Here is a 12277-nt window from a genome sequence, read left to right on the forward strand (position 1 = left end):
TTAGAAATAAATAATAACTTTCCAAGTTAGATTACAATCAGAGCTATATTTAGGCATTCAAGGGTTTCACATTAATATTATCGATGGCAGTGGTCTGTTGTATTTTCTTGCCTTAGTTCTATGAATGAAGTTTTAAATCTCTGTTATAATTTTATTACTTTATGGTTATACTAGAGGCCTGGTGCATGAAATTCTTGCACTAGGGGACGGGGTGGGGGGTGTCCCTTAGGCCAACCTGCACCCTCTCCAATCTGGGGCCCCTTGGGGAATGTCCGACTGCCTGGCAGTCGGACATCTCTTTCACAATCTGGGACTGCTGGCTCCCAACTGCTTGCCTGCCTGCCTGATCACCGCTTCTGCCTGCCTCTAACCACTTCTGCCTGCCAGCCTGATCACCAGCTAACCACTCCCCTGCCAGCCTGATCGATGTCTAACTGCTCCCCTGCCAGCCTGATTGAAGCCCAACTGTTCCCCTGGCAGCCTAGTCATCCCCAACTGCCATCCCCTGACAGCCCAGTCAACCCTAAATGCCCTCCCTGCATATTCCCTTTATTAGATAGGGTTTTTTTCTTTAACATATTGGACAGTGTACTGCCGTGGTCTTGACAAACCAATAAAAATGTAAACCCAAATTAAAAGATTCGTAAAATAAACTCCTTAAACAGGAATTTCATGAGACTTTGGAAAGGTGATATCATGTGGTTGCTTCTTCCTTTTTTCCTTCTCTTTCTCTTTCCTTTAAAAAATATATATATATATATTTTATTGATTTTTTTACAGAGAGGGATAGAGAGTTAGTAACATCAATGAGAGAGAAACATTGATCAGCTGCCTCCTGCACACCCCCTACTGGAGATGTGCCCGCAACCAAGGTACATGCCCTTGAGTGGAATCAAACCTGGGACCTTTCAGTCCACAGGCCTACGCTCTATCCACCGGTTTCGGCTTTTTTTTTCTTGATGTTTTATCTTTTGTCCTTTCTTTCTTTTCTCCTTTTATTCTTTTTCTGCCCTCTCTTTCTCTTAACTTTTCTGTTGGTAGAATCATCAGTACTTGAATCTGTCTTGCTTCCAGAAGACAAAGAAGAAAGAAACACACCGCCATCGGAAGAAAAAGATGATCTATGTTGGGATCAGTGGTGTTTCTGGTTTTGCTCTTTTTCCAGTTTGTTTGTCCTTTCTGCCAGCCCCAGCATCTTCAGGACTTGTGCGTGGGCACGTCTACAAAACCTCCCTGCCTTGGTGAAAACTATAGGAGAAAAGGCCTTTCTGGGTGGTCTCAAGCCCTGCCCAAAGTGCTGAGGAACCAGGGTGGATCACTTGGCTGGGGGCAAGGGAAGTTCCAAGGCTATAGGTTGGGTGTGTGGGATCACTCCATGGGGGCGCAGGCCCTTTGGAGGCTGGCACCCCAGGCTTCTGCTGGGACTGGATAGCTCTGAGGGGCGAAGCTGCCTCCCAAGCCTTCCCCCCCCCCCCCCCCCAGGCTGTGGATGGAAGCTGATCTCTGGAAGTGGGAGAGGGGGGAATAGGCAGCGCCGGTGCCTCCGAGTCCCACAGCCCAGGCCCAGGCCACGGATAGGAGCAGAGCGCGCTTTGCCAGGGTCCTGGCTGGGAGCGGATCCTGCTGCGGGGGTGCACGCCACCTCCCAGGCCACTGCCTGGTCGCGGCTGGGAGCAGATCTCACCCCGGTGTGCACCGCCTCCCAGGCCCACAGCCCCGGCCACATGCTGCCTGCTCTCAGCGGCAGCCTTCCCTGGGACTGGGGGACTCCTGCGGGCCTGAGAGGACTGGGTACCACCATCTTGTGTCTATGGGCTTCACCATTTTGTCGCTGAGTGGTGGTTCATTTGCATATTACTCTTTTATTAGGATAGATATTCATTGTATCTACAGATTAAGTTACATATTAACCCAATAAAAATTCTAGAGGCTGATTTTAGAACAAACTCCAAAATTATTTTATTCTTTGGTTATGATCTTAGTACTTAATAAGAAAGAGACTATTAATACCAAATAGAGTAATTTAATTAGTATGATAAAGTTTATTAGAGACTAACTCTTTAGCAGTTATAGTAATACTTATTGGATGTTTGAGCAGGTTTTTTTCACTCTTTACCCAAGGCTATGTTTTTATTTTTGTATTTATTGACTTGAAAGAGAGAGACATTGGTTGCCTTCTGTACTCATCCCTGACCAGGAATCAAACCTGCCACCTTTCAGTGTATGGGACAAAGCTCCAATCAACTGAGCCACATCAGCCAGGGCTTAACAGTTTTATAGTAAGTTGATTGAGAATTTCAAACTTTCAAATGTTATTACTAACTTTAAAACAAAAACCAGGTCTCCAAAATTAAGATTCAATCAGAAAAGTTTGCTCCTGAAAATCTTTTACCTTGTGGTAGGAGAGTTAAAGTTTCTTTTGATGTGCAGTTATGAGCTATTGGTAAAGTTAATTGCTTCATCTCTCATGAGAATGGGAGCTATCAGTTTTATACTTTCATAAGATAAATTTGATTCCTGGTTGTCTGTCATACTAGATATATTATTGCGAGCTCACCATGAAGTTTCTAGACAAATACAGGCAATGGAAAGGAACATTTTACCTGGTCTCTTGGCATAGTGGTTTCAAAATGTGTCCAATTGTGAAACAGAAAAAAATCACAAAATCTGATTATTTCAGTTTTAGAAAATCATAAATTGAGTATATCCTTAAATCCAACTTTTATACCAACACAACCCAAAACTCAAATTTCAGCCAGTTAATAGTAAAATCTTTTTCCTTGACCTCAAGGGGATTTTTAAAAGAAGAAGATAAAGCCATAAGTAAAAATCATGCTATTTAAGTGTTCCTTTTTCCCAAAACATTGTTTTCAGTTTCAAGAATATCCCATAGTTTAAATTTTTAAGTTTTTAAATTTATCTTTCTTGTTGAAACTAATACAGATGGACTTTTTCCCCCCATTGACCCCTGCTAGCCTGCCCCTGCCCCCCCACCCCAGGTCTTCACAACACTATTGTCTGTGTCTATGGATTATGCATGTATGCTTATAAATTCTTTGGTTAATCTCTTTCAACCTCTCACCCCCATCCAATGATTTCCCTCCGAGATTTCTCAGTCTGTTGCATGCTTCTATGTCTCTGGATCTTTAGATTCCACATGAGAGAGATCATGTGATACATGTCTTTCTCTAACTTGCTTATTTTGCTTAGCATAATACTCTCCAGGTCCCTTCATGCTGTCTATAGTTTAAATTTAAAATTTAATGTTCTCTACCCTGACAATTCATGCTATTATTTAATACTACTAGTCTTCTATCTTTCTAGTTTACTGTTGAAACCTTCCATTGTGTTTTCTTTTTCTTTTTTAAATTTAAATTTATTTTTGTTTAAAGTAGTACATGAGACTCCTTTTTCCTCCATTTCTCCCTGGACCCTCCCACCCCCAGCACATGCCCCTACTGTCTGTGTCCATTTGTTATGCTCATATGGATGCATATAAGTTCTTTGGTTGATCTTTACCTCCTCATATTCCCTCCTTCCATCAAAGGTTGGACAGTTTGTTGCATGCTTTTATGTCTTTTGTTCTATTTCTGTTCAGCAATTTATATTCATTATATACCAAAAAGGAGTGAGATCATGTGATATTTATCTTTCTCTGACTGGCTTACTACTTTGCTTAGCATAATGCTCTCCAATTCCATCCATGCTGTTGCAAATGGTAAGAATTCCTTCTTTTTTATAGGAGCATAATATTCCACTGTGTAGATATACCACAGTCTTTTAAACCACTCATCTACTGATTGGCATTAGGGTTGTTTTCAAATTTTAACTATTGTAAATTGTGTTGCTATAAACATGGGGGTGTATATATCCTTTTTGATTTCTTGGGATATATTCCTAGAAGTAGGATTACTGAGTCAAATGGAAGTTCCATTTTTAATTTTTTGTGGAAACTCCATACTGTTTTCCACACTGGCATGCTTCTATGTCTCTGGATCTTTAGATTCCACATGAGAATTCCCACCAGTCTGCATTCCCACCAGCAGTGCAAGAGTGTTACTTTTTTAAAAATATATTTTTTATTGATTTTTTTTACAGAGAGGAAGGGAAAGGGATAGAGAGAAATATCGATGAGAGAGAAATATCAATTAGCCTCCTTCTGCACACCCCCTACCGGGGATGTGCCTGCAACCAAGGTACATGACCTTGACCGGAATCAAACCCGGGACCATTCAGTCTGAAGGCTGACGCTCTATCCACTGAGCCAAACAGGTTATGGCAAGAGGGTTCCTTTTTCTCCATATCCTCACCAGCACTTGTCATTTATTGATTTGTTGATGATAGCCAGTCTGACAGGTATGGGATGGTACCTTATTGTTGTTTCTATTTGTATCTCTTGGATGATTAGATACTTTGAGCATTTTTCATGTCTCTTGATCTTCGGTATGTCCTCTTTCGAAAGTGTCTATTTAGGTGCTTTGCCCTATTTATTTATTTATTTATTTATTTATTTATTTATTTATTTTATTTTATTTTTAAAAAAATATATTTTATTGATTTTGTACAGAGAGGAAGGGAGAGAGATAAAGAGTTAGAAACATCGAAGAGAGAGTGTCATCGATCAGCTGCCTCTTGCACACCCCCCACTGGGGATGTGCCTGCAACCAAGGTACATGCCCTTGACTGGATTCGAACCCGGGACCCTTCAGTCCCCAAGCCGATGCTCTATCCATTGAGCCAAACCGGTCTTGGCTGCTTTGCCCTTTTTAGAAATATATATATTTTATTGATTTTTTACAGAGAGGAAGGGAGAGGGATAGAAAATTAGAAACATTGATGAGAGAGAAACATCGACCAGCTGCCTCCTGCATGCTCCCTACTGGGGATGTGCCTGCAACCAAAGTATATGCCCTTGATTGGAATCAAAGCTGGGACCTTTCAGTTCCCAAGCAGACGCTCTATCCACTGAGCCAAACCAGTTAGGGCCCTTTGCCCATTTTTTTTTTTTTTTTTGATTGTTTATCTTTCTTTTGTTAAGTTTATGAGTTCCCTATAAATTTTGGAGATAATATTAGCAAATATGTTTTCCCATGCAGTAGCTTTCTTGTTGTTTTGTTGATGGTTTCTTTTGCTATGCAAAAGCTTTTTATTTTGATGTAGTCTCATTTGTTTATTTTCTCCTTAGCTTCCATTCTCCTAGGAGCTGTACTTACTGGTAAACACATTGCTATGTCATATGTCTGATATTTTGCTGCCTATGTATTCTAAAATTTTTATGGTTTCCGTCTTACATCTTACCTTTATCCTATATTTAGTTTATTTTTTGTGCATGGTGTAAGTTGGTGGTCTAGTTCCTTTTTTTTGTTTGTTTTTTGTATGTATCTGTCCAATTTTCCCAGCACAATTTATTGTAGAGACTGTCTTGATTGTATTGCATGCTCTTGCCTCCTTTGTCAAATATTAATTGAGCATAATGGCTTGGGTCAATTTCAGGATTTTCTGTTCTGTTCCATTGGTCTATATTTCTCTTCTTGTACCAGTACCGGGAGTTTTGAGAACAGTGGCTTTGTAATATAGCTTGATGTCTGGTATTGTGATCTCTCAAACTTTGTACATCTTTCTCAAGATTGCTGCAGCTATTCAGGGTCTTTTTTTATTCCAGATGAATTTTTGGAGAATTTGTTCTAGGACTTTGAAATATGCCATTGGTATTTTAATGGGGATTGCATTGAATTTATAGATTGCTTTGGTTAGTATGAATATTTTAATGATGTGTTTCTACCAATCCATAAACACAGTAAGTATATTCTTCCATTTGTTTATATTTTCCTCTATCTTTTTTCAGCATCCTGTAATTTTCTGAGTACAGGTCCTTTACCTCCTTGGTTAAGTTTATTCCAGGTATCTTAATTTTGTTGTTGCAATAGTAATTGGATTGTCTTTTTAATTTCTCTTTCTGTAGTTCACTATTGGTGTAATAAAAAGGCCATAAATTTTGAAGTTTTAATTTTGTATCCTGCTACATTGCCAAAATCATTGGTTATGACTAGTAGTTTTTTTGATGGAATCTTTAGGGTTTTCTATATACAATAGCATCTCATCTGTGAATGATAATTATACTTCTTTTCCAATTTGGATGCCTTTTATTTCTTCTTCTTTTCTGATCTATGGCTAGCACTTCCAGTACTATGTCGAACATTATTGGTGAAAGTAGGCATCCATTCTTAGGGGAAATGGTTTTAGTTTTTGCCCATTGAGTATGATGTTGACTGTAGAGGTTTGTCATATAAGGCTTTTATTATTTTGAGGTATGATCCCTATATTCCCACTTTGCTGAGAGTTTTTATCAGGAAAGGATGTTGGATTTTGTCAAATGCCTTTTCTGCATCCATTGATATGATTATGTGATTTTTGTCCCTCAATTTGTTTATTGATGTATCATGTTTATTGATTTGCAGATATTGACCAGCCTTTCATCCCTGGAATAAATCCAACTTAGTTTTGGTGTATCATCTTTCTAATGTAATGCTGAATCCAATTTGCTAGAATATTGCTGAGGATTTTATCATCAACGTTCATCAGGGATATTGGCCTGTAATTCTTTTTCTTTGTAGTGTCATTATTTGGTTTTGGGGTTCGGGTGATGCTGGCTTCATAGAAAGCTTGGTGTGCCTTCCTCTTGAACTTTTTTGAATAGTCTGAAAAGGATAGTTTTTAGTTCTTCTTTGAATGTTTGATAAAACTCCCCTGTGATGCCATTGGCCAAAAGCTTTTGTTTACTGGAAATATTTTAATTTCTGTTTCAGTTTCATCAGCAGTTATCGGCCTATTGAGGTGTTTTACTCTTCCTGATTGAATTTTAGAAGGTCATATTTTTCTAGGAATATATCTAAGGTTGTCCAGATTGTTGAAGAAAAGTTGTTTGTCGTATTTTTTTTTTTTTTTTTACAATCCTTTGTATGTCTGTCAAGTTGGTTGTTACTTCACCTCTTTCATTTCTGATTTTATTTTTGGGTCCTCTCTCTCTACTTCTTGGTGAGCCTGGCTAGAGGTTCATCAATCTTGTTTATCCTTTCATAGAACCAGCTTTGGTTTTATTGATTTTTTTTGTCTCTGTCATTTTTTTAAATAAATCTTTATTGTTCATATTATTACAAATGTTCCTCTCCACCCCCCCCTCCATTGCTCCCCTCCACCAGGTTCCCCCCCTCCCCTAATTGTCCTCATCCATAGGTGCACATTTTATGTTCAGTCTCTTCCCACAACCCCCTCTCCCCTTTTCCCCGAGAATCGTCAGTTCACTCCCCTTCCATACCTCTGATTCCACTATATTCAACAGTTAACATTGTTCATCAGATTTAAAAAAAAAATTTTTTTTTTTGGTTTTTAGATTCACTTGTTGATAGTTACGTATTTGTTGTTCATAGTTTTTATCTTTATTTACTTTCTCTTCCAAAAGAACCCCCTTCAGCAATTCATATAATTCTGGTTTGGCGGTGCTGAACTCCTTTAGCTTTTTTTTTTTTATTGGTGAAGCTCTTTATCTGGCCTTCAATTCTTAGTGATAGCTTTGCTGGGTAGATTATTTTTGGCTGTAGGTTCTTACTATTCATCACCTTGAATATTTCTTGCCATTCCCATCTGGCCTGCATGGTTTCTGTTGAGAAATCAGCTGACAATTGTATAGGTGCTCCTTTATATAATAGGTAACTACCTGCTTTTCTCTTGCTGCTTGTAAGATTCTCTCTTTGTCTTTTGCTCTTGGAATTTTAATTATGATGTATCTTGGTGTTGTCCTCTTTGGATGCCTTTTGTTTGGGGTTCTGTGCACTTCTTGGACTTGTAAGTCTAATTCTTTCACCAGGTGGGGGAAGTTTTCTGTCACTATTTCTTTCAGTATGTTTTCGATATCTTGCTCTCTCTCATCTTCTGGGACCCCCATAATTTTGATGTTGGTTCACTTGAAGTTGTCCCAGAGGTTTCTTACATTATCTTCAACTTTCTGGATTCTCTTGTCTTCTTGTTTCTGCTGAGGAGTGTTTTTTGGCTCTTTAAGTTCCAAATCTTTGACTTGATTCTTGCGATCTTCCATTCTGTTTTTAGGATTCTGTATATTATTTTTTATTTCAGACAATGTATTCTTTATTTCTTGTTGATCCCTTATTATTTCTTGTTGATCCCTTATTATTTCTAGTTGATCCCTTTTCATATCCTCATAGGTCTCGTTTATTTTATCGGCCTTTTCTAGGAGATTCTTGAACAACCTTATAAGTGTGCTTTTGAACTCTATATCCAGTTGCTTTTTGTCCTCCATTTCTTTTGCTTGTGATCTGTTTCCTTATCTCGGCATTTTTGCAGCTTCCCTGATAGGGCAGAGTTTCAGGGTGGAGCCTACAGTCTTGGCTTCCCTCAGCCCTGCCCTATGCTGCTCCTGAGTCTCAGTGTACCTCAGGGTCCTTCAGTACTCGCTGCAAGCACCTCTGAGAGTGAGGTGCCCTCCAGTTTCGCCTGCTACCAAACAGTCTAGGCTCTCGCCCAATGAGCCCGGAACTGGGGTTCACTGCAGTTGGAAATGGGGTTGGAAGTGCGGTTCAGACCAGTCTGGAGCTTGTCTCCTTCCCGCCAGGGAAATCCAGCGGCACAGCCAACCGTCCCTTCTCTGTCCTCAATGTCATGCCTCTGGGGGCTCTGCCTTTCACCGCTCCCCTAGGATTCCACCTTACAGCCCAGTCTCCCTCTGGATGAGCCTGGGTCCCCGGGGTCTGGCCTAGAACTGGGGTTCAGTGCAGTTGGAACTGGGGCAGCACAGTCCGGAGCTTTTGTCTCCTTCCCGCTAGGGCAATCTAGCAGCAGAGTCAACAGTCCGTCCTCTGCGCGCAATGTGCGCACCTCCAGGGGCTCTGACTTTCGCCGCTCCCTGGGTTTCCGCCTTACATCCCAGCTCCCTCTGTTTGAGCCTGGGGTCTGGCCTAGAACTGGGGTTCAGTGCTGTCAGGTCTGGGGTTCAGCACAGTCCGGAACTTTTATCTCCTTTCCGCTAGGGAACGCCAGCCAGGCAGTCGGCTGCCCCCTCCTCTCCTGCTCCGTCCACTCAGCGCGGGCCACGTGTCACTGTACCTTAGGCTTTTACAGCTCCTCTGCTCTTCCTTCTGGTTTTCTCCTTGCTTCTCGTTGTAGAATTTCCAGTCAGTAGACTTTCCTGTAGTTCTGGAAATGTCCATTTTATATTTTAGTTGTATTTTATTGAAATTGTTGTGTGCGGCTGCGGTTAGGTGTTTACCTGTGCAGCCATCTTGGATCCTCATGTCTCTATGTCATTTATTTCTGCTCTGATCTTTATTATTTTCTTTCTTCTGCTTACTCTGGACTTTTCTTCTTGCCATCTTTCTAATTCTCAGGATTAAAAAATTTATTGCCATTTTTGCTATTCCTTTGTTATTGAGTGCAATGCATTCATTTTTATTTTTTGAGGTAGGCCTATGGAGCTATGAACTTATCTCTCAGGACTGCTTTCACTGTGTCCCATAAATTTTGGGTTATTATGTTTTCAATGTCATTTATTTCCAGGATGCTTTTTATTTCTTCTTTGATCTCTTCAGTAACCCAATTATTATTTATTACCATGCTATTTAGCCTCCAAGTGTTTTATTCCCCCCCACTGTTTTTTTTTTTTAAATCAATCTTTATTGTTCATATTATTACAAAGGTTCCTCATTTCTTCCCCCCTCCACCAAGTTCCCACCCCCCCCCTCCGCCCCCTCCCTATCCCCCATTGTCCTCATCCATAGGTGCAGTTTATGTTCAGTCTCTTCCTCCCTCCCTTTCCCTGATAGTAAATCCCTTTTCAGATAGTAAATCAGTTACTTAGCATTTTCTCATATCAATAATGCCTCCACATGCCCAATGATACATTTCACATGAAAGACATTTCCAAATATGTCAACCAGCCTCATTCAGGCCCCACCCAAGGCACTCACAGATCAACACCCCAGTGCTTTACTAACTCAACACATCCAGATCTAAGCCTTCATCACTTGATTCAGCAGACCCTCAAGTTCCCACAAAAGTTTCCAGCCATGTCTGAGAGGCAGCCATGGGGCAGGAGCAGATGAGGAGCGAGCTGTTCCAGGCCTGGCTGCTCCGGGACTGGCCTCTGTTGCTCTGGTTCGTTCCACAACCAGCTGCTCCGGGTCTGGTCACTGCCGCTCCCGACCTAGTTGCTCTGGACTTGGCTGCTGCTGCTCCAGGCCTGGCCTCACCCGACCCGGCTGCTCTGGGCCCGGCTGCTCCGTGCCGGGCCACTCCGGGCCTGGTCGCTCCCAGCCTGGCAGCTGCTGCTCCCGGCCTGGCCGCACCCGACCCGGCTGCTCCCGGCCTGGCTGCTCCCAACCTGGCAACCACTGCTTCAGGCCTGGCCGCGCCAGACCCGGCTGCTCCGAGCCTGGCTGCTTCCAGCCTGGCAGCCGCTGCTCCAGGCCTGGCCACACCCGATCCGGCTGCTCCGGGCCTGGCTGCTCCCAGCCTGGCAACCGCTGCTTCAGGCCTGGCTGCACCAGACCCGGCGGCTCCGGGCCTGGCCGCTCCCAGCCTGGCAGCTGCTGCTCCGGGCCTGGCCGCACCCGACCCGGCTGCTCCGGGCCTGGTCGCTCCCAGCCTGGCAGCCACTGCTCCGGGCCTAGCCGCACCAGACCCGGCTGCTCCGGGCCTGGCCGCACCTGACCCGGCTGCTCTGGACCTGGCTGCCCGGGCCCGGCTGCTCCGAGTCTGGCCTCTCCCAGCCTGGATGCTCCAGGCTTGGCTACTGCTGTTCTGGGCCTGGCTGCTCCCAACCCAGCTGCTCTGGGCCCGGCTTCTCCAGGCCCGGCCACTACAGGTCTGGGTGTTCCTGGACTGGCCACCCTGGGCTTGGCTGCCTCCGCCTCAGGCCTGGCTGCCACTGCCCCAGGTCTGGCTGCTCCAGTGCTGGCTGTTGTTGCTCTGGTTCTGGCTGCTGCTGCTCTGGGGCCTGGCCGTTGCTGCTCCGGGCCCGGTTGCCACTGCCTTGTGCCTGGGCACTCGAGGCCTGGCCGCCGCTGTTCCAACATTCTGTCCTTTTTTTTTTTTTTTTTTTTTTAAACGCATATATGTTGCAATGTTGGCTGGTGAGTTGAGTTATGACTTAGTCGTTGATTTTTCAAGATCTTCTTTGTATTCTTTCTTAAGTAATTTTACTATCTTTTGCTCTCACTTGATTTCTTCACATTGAGAACTTCTTTGGTTTCTTCCTCCTTGTCATGGGAGCTCAGCAGGTTGGCCTGTGGCACCACTTTGTTCTCCGCCGGCTCCCGCGCTGCTTCAGCCTGTTGCCGGGGTCGGCGCTGCCCAGGAAGCAGCCCAAGGCCTTGGCTCCGTTGCCCGCACTCAGAGGTCGAAGGCTCAGGGGCACCCCCCCCCCCTACCGGCGCCTGGCTGGCCGGTGTCCGGCAGGGGCTCCTGCTCCCTGTCGCATTCCTCTAGTCTGGAGCTTTTTTTTCTCTTTCCCGCTAGGGGAGTCTAGGATCAGAGTCAACAGACTGTCTTCTGCGCGCAGTGCGCGCGACTCTGGGGGCTCCGCTTTTCGCCACTCCCCTGGGATTCCGCCTCACAGCCCCGTCTCCCCCTGCTCGAGCCTGGGTTCCCAGGGTTTGGTCCAGGGCTGGGGTTCAGAGCAGTCGAAACTGGGGCCCAACACAGCCGGGGCTCCCATTTTCTTCCCTCCAATCCTGCATCAGAGTCAACATTCCTTCCCTTGCAAGCAATGTGCGCTACTCCAGGGGCTCGGCCTTTCGCCGCTCTCCCAGGACTCCACCTTACAGCCCCGTCTCCCTCTGCTTGAGCCTGGGTCCCCAGGGATTGGCCCCAGAACTGGGGTTCAGAGCAGTCTGGACTGAGGCTCAGCGCCACCGGAGGCCCTGTTCCTTCCGGCTAGGGTAATCCACCATCAGAGTCAACATTCAGTCCTCTGCGCGCAATGTGCGCGCGACTCCGGGGGCCCTGCTTTTCGCTGCTCCCCGGGGATTCCGCCTCACAGCCCCGTCTTCCCCCTGCCGGAGCCTGGGTCCCCAGGGTCTGGCCCATAACTTGGGGCTCAGCGCTGCCGGTTCGGGGGTTCAGCCCAGGCTGGGGGTTTTATTTCCTTCCTGCTAGGGAACGCCGGGCAGCACCCAGCCCTCTTCTCCTCTCCGGCTGCAACCTCTCTGAGCGCGTGCGTGCGAGCGTGCAGCATGTCTCCGTACCTTAGGCTTTTTTTCAGCTCCTC

At 44.7% G+C, this 12277-nt stretch overlaps 1 protein-coding gene across 3 annotated transcripts in view; it reads left to right on the forward strand.

The window, feature by feature from the left end:
* The window catches only part of HLTF (helicase like transcription factor), a 116322-nt gene that overhangs the window by 81621 nt on the left and 22424 nt on the right, over positions 1 to 12277 (forward strand). The window lies entirely within an intron of this gene.

The sequence above is a fragment of the Pipistrellus hanaki genome (assembly GCF_964339955.1).
Source record: "Pipistrellus hanaki genome assembly, chromosome: 2".
Taxonomy (NCBI): Eukaryota; Metazoa; Chordata; class Mammalia; order Chiroptera; family Vespertilionidae; genus Pipistrellus; species Pipistrellus hanaki.